The sequence below is a fragment of the Neovison vison genome, chromosome 2 (genome assembly GCF_020171115.1).
Source record: "Neovison vison isolate M4711 chromosome 2, ASM_NN_V1, whole genome shotgun sequence".
In the NCBI taxonomy this organism is placed as follows: Eukaryota; Metazoa; Chordata; class Mammalia; order Carnivora; family Mustelidae; genus Neogale; species Neogale vison.
In genome coordinates, this window is record NC_058092.1 from 131,955,282 (window position 1) to 131,964,361 (window position 9,080).

The following is a 9,080-nucleotide window of genomic DNA, read 5'->3' on the forward strand; positions in this document are numbered from 1 at the left end:
GAATGTTCTGTATATATCTATGAGGTCCATCTGGTCCAATGTGTCATTCAATGCTCTTGTTTCTTTATTGATTTTCTGCTTCGATGATCTGTCTAATTCTGAAAGAGGCGGTTAAGATCTCCTACTATTAGTGTATTCATATCAATATGACTCTTTATCTTGATTAACAGTTTTGTTAAGTAATTGGCTGCTCCCATATTGGGAGCATAGATATTTACAATTGTTAGATCATCTTGGTGGATAGTCCCTTTAAGGATTATGTAGTGTCCTTCTGTATCTCTGGCTACAGTCTTTAGTTTGAAGTCTAATTTATCTGATATGAGAATCGCTACCCCAGCCTTCTTTTGAGTCCCATTGGCATGAAAGATGCTTCTCCACCCCTTCACTTTCAGTCTGCGTGTATCTTTAGGTTCAAAATGGGTCTCTTGTAGACAGCATATGGATGGGTCCTGTCGTTTTATCCAATCTGCAACCCTGTGCCATTTTATGGGTGCATTTAGGCCATTCACACCGAGAGTGATTATTGATAGATACGTTTTTATTGACATGGAGTTACCTTTGAAGTCCTTCTTTCTGTAGACTATCTCTATATTTCTGTTCAATGCTATTCTTGGGATTTTTCCTCTTTTATATAACCCCCCTTAATATTTCCTGCAGTATCGGCTTGGTGGATGCATAGTCTTTAAGCCTTGCTGGTCTTGGAAACTCTTTATCTCTCCATGCATTTTGAATGTCAGTCTTGCTGGATAAAGTATTCTTGGCTGCATGTTCTTCTCATTTAGTGCCCTGAATATGTCTTGCCAGCCTCTTCTGGCTTGCCAGGTCTCTGTGGACAGGTTGACGTTATTCTGATGGGCCTCCCTCTGTAAGTAAGGAGCCTCTTTGCCCTGGAGGCTTTCAAGAGATTATACCTACAATTATAGTTCCTCAATTTGACTATCAGGTGTCGTGATGTTTTTTTGGAGTGCATAATCTTGGGTGGAGACCGTTCAGCCTCTAGTACATGAACGCTGGTTTTATTCACGAGATTTGGAAAATTTTCATGAAGGACTTGTTCCACGATATCTTCTAGACTTCTTTCCTTCTCCTCCCCTTCAGGATTTCCAATAATTCTGACGTTGGAATGCTTCATGGCATCATTTATTTCCCTGATTCTGCTTTTGTGGGATCTAAGCTTTTTGTTCCAGGCTTCCTCCTGATCCTTTCTCTCTATCTGTTTGTCTTCCAGATCACTAATTCTATCTTCTGTCTCAGTTACCCTAGCTTTGAGAAGTTTAGATTAGATTGGAACTCATTGAGAGCATTGTGGACCTCCTCCCTGGTAGCTTTAAGCTCCGCCCTAACATTGTGAACATCCTGTCTGGTCGCTTTCAGTTCGGTCCTACTCAATTCTGTTTAGTCATCCATGGCTTTCTCCAACCTAGCTATTGCCTGGATAATTGTTAGCCTGAATTCTCTTTCCGACATATTGTCTATGTTGATAGCCGTTAGCTCTGTTGCAGAAGGTCCATCCTCTGTATTTTTCTTCTGTTGGGCATTCCTCCTCCTAGTCATTTTGGTGGGAGAAGACTGAACAGATGTAGCTGGATGTATCAACTGTGGTGCAGTCAAGGTGCACCCTGGAACACTTCTGAGCAATCAGGATTCCCCACCGAAACGAGAGACAAAAGAAAAGAAAAAGTAAAAGAAGAAAAAGAAAAAGAAACAGGAAAAAAGAGAGAGAGAGAGAGGAAAGAAAGGGAAGATGAAAGAGAATGTTCAGCCCAGATGGGCCCCAGGTAAGGTTTATGAAGTAGACAAACAAAAAGAGTTAAAATGACTGATACAATTATATGGCAAGAGAAAGAAAAATATATATATATATGCAAATAAAGAAAGAACCTCGTCAAAAAGAACCACAAGTGTAAAATTTATGCTATCAGGACAAACTCAAAAAACACAGAAACACTGGTGGAAGAAGATGGGAGAGTTCTTATAAATTCTCAGTGTGTGCAAGGAAGGTTGTTTTGATTCTTTCTGGATGTATCTTGATATCTTTGTTAAAGGACTCAACTTTCCTAAGATAAAGGGGATTAAAAATTGGTTTACCTATAGGGGTAGAATTGATTGGGGAAAGGGGATTACTTTGAAGTTAACACTATATGAATATTAGAGGATAAAAATAAAAAGGAATATACTAGACTAAACTAAACTAAAATTTAAAAAAAAAGGAATTCAAAAAATAAAAATGCAAAAGAAAAACATAGGTGTATATATCAAAAAGTTCATTTTAGAAAGGTATTATGGAATTTGATGTACTGTACAGCTCGCTGTGATGGTAAATAGGTTATAAAAATTACCTATGTGTAAAATATATATATATATATACCGGAATAGTGGAAACGAGTGAATAATACAAGTTTTCCTATGAAGTAGTGGTGGTGCTCTTGTAGTCCTTTTTTTTTTCTTTCTTGGTTGGTTTTCTGGGGGAGGGGCCTGCCACGTGGGTTGTCAGTCAATGATGTTTCCTGAGTTGAGTCCCCCCGCCCCCCTCAAGGGGGTGGGTTCTGGGGAAACTGGTTTTTTTCAGGCTTTTGTTCTATGGTGGTTTTTTTGCTTGTTCACTTTTTTCCCTCTCACCTTGACCTCCTTTGATGGTTTTTGTAGTATTAGAAGAAATCAAACCGCACCCTGATCTCCGTCTCAGAGAGAAGCCTCAGTCTGGGTGCAGAAGCTGAATAAATTCCCCCTTGGCCGCTGGCAGCGCAGGTTCCAAGTTGCAGACCCTGGGGGCGCAATCTTTTGCTTGTCCCCAAAGCCAAGGCAGTGGCGGCTGTCTCGGAGCTCCCGACCGCCAGAGAGGTTCCAAGCAGTGATTGCACACTGAGATTTTGCTGCCGGCCCGGGCTGGGAGTGCCTGGATTGCGTGCACCTCTTTTCAGAGGCGGCTGTGGGTCGGGTGCGCGTCTGGGGCACTGAGAACGGGGCGCTGGTCCGTAAGCCGCATGCTGGGCTTTTGCACTCCTCTGTCCGGGGAAGAGTTTCGCGCGCGCGTGGCTTAGGCTTTGAAACAATGGCGCGGGTCAAGGAGCGTCTGCCGGGCCTCAGTAACCCAGGGGAGCTTGAGCGACGTGCGCACGTATCTCAAGCTTTGTGGTAGGGCTAGTGCGCATTCTGCAGACCGGCGCAGCTCCCATCCCCTCACAGGAGCTGGAACCCATGCGCTCTGGGGCGCACTGGCGGCTTAGGGACCAGGAACTGGTTTCTCCGCTGCACTCTCTCTGCCTCCGCACTGGGGAGGCCGTCTGGAACCGGGGACTTAAGCCCTGGTCCCTAGCCTCCCCAATTCCCACAATTTCCCCCCGCGATCCTTTGCTCTTTTGGAGTGCTTTCAACCAGTCTCCAAGTTAATGCTGGTCCCCAGACGCAGGGCACTCTCGCTCGTATTGGGGTATTACTCTCCCACCAGTCACCTCTGGTGGCTCCCTCCCCCTTTTGTTTATCTTCCGATATCAGTCCGCAGTTCCCATTCCACTTTACCTGCTCACTGGCATCTTCTGCCCTTGTAGAGATCCAGACGTGTATAATTCTGATCTCAGGCTGATTTCATGGGTGATCGGTGTTCTTTGGTAGGTAATCAGCTCTCTTTGGGGTACCAGCTGAAAAGACGCCTCTTCCTACTACCCCGCCATCTTGTCCCCCCTTCTGAAGGTTTTATGATGCATTGTTATCATTAACCAGTCTTTTATTATTAAAGTTAAATGGCCAATTGACACAAACAGTTCTGAGACCGTTCTTCCACCACTGATTAAGACTGGGGTGGTAGGTATTGTGTATAATATTCATTTAGCCTTCTGAGCTTTCTGGGACTACTTGGTGACCTTGCCATCTCTAGTTGCCTTCTTGTCCACTGCTTTGATGACGCCCACAGCAACCGTCTGTCTCATGTCACGAACAGCAAAATGGCCCAGAGGAGGATAGTCAGAGAAGCTCTCAACACACATAGGCTTGCCAGGAACCATATCAACAATGGCAGCGTCACCAGATTTCAAGAACTTGGGACCATCTTCCAGCTTTTTTCCAGAACGATGATCTATCTTCTCCTACAGCTCAGCAAACTTGCAAGCAATGTGAGCTGTGAGACAAACCAGCACAGGTGCATATCCAGCACTAATTTGGCCTGGATGGTTCAGGATAATCACCTGAGTTGTGAAGCCAGCTGCTTCCATTGGTGGGTCATTTTTGCTGTCACCAGCCACATTGCCACAACAAACATCTTTGATAGATACGTTCTTGACATTGAAGCCCACATTGTCCCCAGGAAGAGCCTCACTCAAAGCTTCATGGTGCATTTCAACAGACTTGACTTCAGTTGTAACATTGACTGGAGCAAAAGTGACCACCATGCCAGGCTTAAGGACACCAGTCTCCACTCAGCCCACAGGGACAGTACCAATACCACCAATTTTGTAGACGTCCTGGAGAGGCAGACGCAAGGGCTTGTCAGTTGGACGAGTTGGTGGCAGAATGCAATCCAGAGCTTCAAGCAGTGTGGTTCCACTGGCATTCCCATCTTTATGGGTGACTTTCCATCCCTTGAACCAAGGCATATTAGCACTTGGCTCCAGCATGTTGTCACCATTCCAACCAGAAATTGGCACAAATGCTACTGTGTCGGGGTTGTAGCCAATTTTCTTAATGTAGGTGCTGACTTCCTTAACGATTTCCTCATATCTCTTCTGGCTGTAGGGTGGCTCAGTGGAATCCATTTTGTTAACACCAACAATTAGTTCTTTTACACCCAGTGTGTAAGCCAGAAGGGCATGCTCACGGGTCTGTCCGTTCTTGGAGATACCTGCTTCAAATTCACGAACACCAGCAGCAACAGTCAGGACAGCACAGTCAGCCTGGGATGTGCATGTAATCATGTTTTTGATAAAGTCTCTGCATCCTGGAGCATCAATGATAGTCACATAATACTTGCTGGTCTCAAATTTCCACAGGGAGATATCAATGGTGATACCACGTTCACATTCAGTTTTCAGTTTATCCAAGACCCAGGCGTACTTGAAGGAGCCTTTTCCCATCTCAGCAGCCTCCTTCTCGAAATTTTTGATAGTTCTTTTATCGATCCCACCACATTTGTAGATCAGATGACCAGTAGTGGTAGACTTGCCCGAATCTACGTGTCCGATGACAACAATGTTGATATGAGTCTTTTCCTTCCCCATTCTGGTTTAGGATGAGCGGTGGTTTTCAGGACACCTGTGTTCTGGCGGCAAACCCATTGCAAAAAAGCCTCCATGGCCTCTTGATGACACCACTTTATTTGTCAGTCATCATAGACACAAACTCCAGTGTGAGCAAATATCTGACATACACCTTTACTCAGGTGCTGGATATTCAAATAAGCTGCTGTACACTGAAACTGCCTTTTGTTTGGCACTGAATTGAAAAGGAGCTTGGGTTTACAATTTCATCCTCACCCTTCAGGTCAGCAAGTCCTCTTGACAGTGAATTCTGGAGCCAAAACGCAGCATTCTGCCTTCCCCATAGAAAGAAGAATGGCCTGGTTTAGTACTCCCAGACACACCACATGGGGAAAAATCTGCTCAGATCACGAGGGAACCCCGATTTATAGGCTGCCATGGCCACTAGTGCTGTGTCTGACAGAGCCTGAGCCCCGACCTCATGGCAGCCACCCAGTGGGCGGTGTCCATTTCCAACATGTGAGACTGGCCATGGCCCAGGGCCATCATCTCTACCCATCCTTGGTATTCAGGTATCTGTTCCCTACACCTTTTCTGGAATCACTAACAATTGGGGAACCTGAAGCACAAAAGCGAACTCCTCCTTCCCCATGGCAGGAATCCTGGCTGTTGGGATGGTAGTCCAAACCTCAGGGTGGAAGCCAGTTGCAAGGCCAATGAGACTACGCCCACTTATGAGGGCCACCCTGGGCACAAGCAGGCATTTTGACCCTCAGCCTGAGCATGCTTTCAAATAAACGCTCTCAGTTGCACCTCCAGGATCCCGCATTGCAGCCCTGGTATGCCCCTAGGCCCAAATCCTAACACTTGGTGGGATTTTCCAGGTGCCCAGACCCAAAGCCCATCTCTGGAATCCCTGTTTTGGGGCACCCCTAAGTTGGAAAACAGCACTCTTCCCTTCCCCAAGAAAGCAACCAAACTATTGGGAGCAGTCAGCAACTTTGAGAGGAAAAAATCTCCCATGAGACCACACCTGCATTCTGAGCCCATCATGGAAACAAAATCCAGATACAATAGTCTGTGCTACTGCCTTCGAGTCACCTGATTTACAGTTCCTGATGAGCTTTCTTCAGGTCTATGCATTGGGCCTGCGATCACCTCGCCTCTAACCCTAACCCGAGTTTGTGTTTGCAGACTTCTCTCCCAAAACGGTGGTTCACATGCCCTCCAAGATGGGGCATCTGGAGCTACACCACAGGACGTGCCTGCTATCCCCAAGGAAACAGTGCCTGTCACAGTTGCCTAAACCCTCCATATTAGGAGAAACCTGTAAGGCCCCTGAGCCCACCCATATGGAGGCTGCTCCATATGGAGCATATGGAGGCTGCTCTGGATGCAAATGCACAGTCAAAACACCCTGATCAACTTCATCCAGGCAGACATCCAAGTCAATGATCCTGAGTCAGATGATTGAAACTGACATGTCCCTAAGACCTATTTGGAACTGTAGATTAGGTTTTCAGGCTTCTGTCCTCAGAGGCCTGTTCTTGAATACCAACGTATGATAAAACATGTGGTCCCTGAGCCCCACAACTGAACATCTGCTGCCCAGACAGAAGTCGTGCTCTTGGACCTGAATCAAACCCTCAGGGTATATGAATCCTGCACAGGCCCTTAGCCATCAGCATATTCTAAGATCATCCTGGTAACAAACCAGCATTGTAACCCATCCTCATGAGACTCATGTCAACTCAAAGAACTGGTACTTTTACTCAGAGTGTCAAGACGAACCTGCCATGTTCCTCAGCTGCAATGCTAAATAGATGTGTGCTTTCCAGGCATTCATGAGGGAGTGCTCTGATACCCAAACTATCCACATGGGGAACCCTGTAGCAAACAAACAGACTCCCCCTGTCTGGTAGAAGGTAACTTTGCTGTGTGGAGCATCTCACAAGCTCCACCATGGGGAATCCTCCATGGCCTCTTGACACCACCCCTCCATTTGTTGGTCATCATAGGTATAAAGTCCAGTGTGAGCAAACATCTGACCTCCACCCTTACTCAGGTGCTGGATTTTCCTATCAGCCCCCGCACACTGGAAATGCCTTTCACTTGGCACTGTATTTAACCGTAGCTTGCATTTACAATTCCATCCTCACCCTCCTGGTCCGCAAGTCCTCTTAATAGTGCATTCTGGAGCTACAACACAGCATTCTGCCTCCCCATAGAAAGAAAAAGGGCCTTGTGAATCTGCCCAGAAACTCCACATAGGATCAGTCTACTCGACCCTTGAGGGAACCCCTATTTATAGGCTCCCCTAGCACCTAGTGCCGTGTCTGAATGAGCCTGAGACCCCACCTCGTGTTAGCCACCCAGCGGGAGGGTCGCATACCCAGCATGTGAGATTGGCCATGTCCCAAGGCCATAATCTCTACCCATCCTTGGTATTCAGGCATCTGTCTCCAGACCTTTGCTCGAATCCCAGCCAATGGGGGAACCTGAAGCACAGTAGAGAACTCCTCCTTCCCATGGCAGGAATCCTGGATGTTAGGGTGGGTGTCCAAACCTCAGGGTGGGAGCCAGCTGCATGGCCAAGGAGACCACGCCCACTCATGAGGGCCGCCTTTGGCACAAGCAGGCATTATGACCCCCGCAATAGCATGCTTTCAAATAAACGCTCTCAGTTGCACCTCCAGGATTCCGCATTGCAGGCCTGGTATGCCCCTAAGCCCAAATCCTAACCCTTGGTGGGATTTTCCACATGCCCATGCCCAGAGCCCGTCACTGGAATCCCTGTTTTAGGGCACCCCTAAGATTGAAAACAGCACTCTTCTCTTCCCTGAGAAAACCACAAACTATCGGGAGCCTCAGGATCCTTGAGAGGAAAAATCTCCCATGGTCCCATGAGTCCACACCTCCATTCCAAGGCCATAGTGGATACACAATCCAGATACAAGAGCCTGTGCTACTGCCTTCTAGTCACCTGATTTACCTTTCCTGATATGCTGCCTTCCAGGTCTATGCATTGGGCCTGCGAATACCTCGCCAATAACCCTATCCCGAGTTTGTGTTTGCAGATTTCTCTCTCAAAAGCATGGCTCACATGCCCTCCAGGATGGGGCCACTGGAGTCACACCACAGGACTGTGCCTGCCATCCCCAAGGAAACTCGGCCTATCACGTTGCCCAAACCTTCCTTATTAGGAGAAACCTGAAAGGCTACTGAGCCCAACCCAATTATGGAGGCTGCTCTGGATGCAAATGCACAGTCTGAAACACCCTGTTCACCTCTATTTAGGCAGACACTCAAGTCAATGGTCCTGAGTTAGATGATTGAACCTGACATGGCCCTAGGACCTCACTGGAAGCCTAGATAAGCTTTTCAGGCTTCTGTCCTCAGAGGCCTCTTCTGGAATGCCAACTTATGATACATCTTATGGTCCTTGAGCCCCACAACAGAAAATCTCCTGTCCCCAGCTGGAAGCCGTGCTCTTGGACCTGTGTCCAACCCTCAGGTTATATGAATCCTGCCCCTTAGCCCCTTAGCCCCTTAGCCCCTTAGCCACCTTAGCCACCAGCTCCTTAGCCACCTTAGCCACAGCCCCTTAGCCACCAGAACATTCTAAGAGCTCCCTGGTAACAAACCAGCATTGTGACCCATCTTCATGAGACTCCATGTCAACTCATGGCCTTGGTACTTCGCCCAGAGCCAGCAGAACGAACCTGCCATATTCCTCAGCTGCAATGGTCAATGGAGGTGTCATTTCCAGGATTCCATGAAGTAGTGCTCTGCTACCCAAACTTTCCACATGGGGGAACCTGGAACAAACTGCCCCTGTCCAGAAGAAGGAAACCTTGCTGTTTGGAACATCTCACAAGCCCCAACTTGGGA

The 9,080-nt window shown here is 47.2% G+C and overlaps 1 pseudogene; it reads right to left on the reverse strand.

Annotated features, from left to right (window-relative positions):
• Window positions 1–3,732: 3,732 nt before the first annotated feature.
• On the reverse strand, window positions 3,733–5,249 carry LOC122898863 (annotated as a pseudogene).
• Window positions 5,250–9,080: the final 3,831 nt, after the last annotated feature.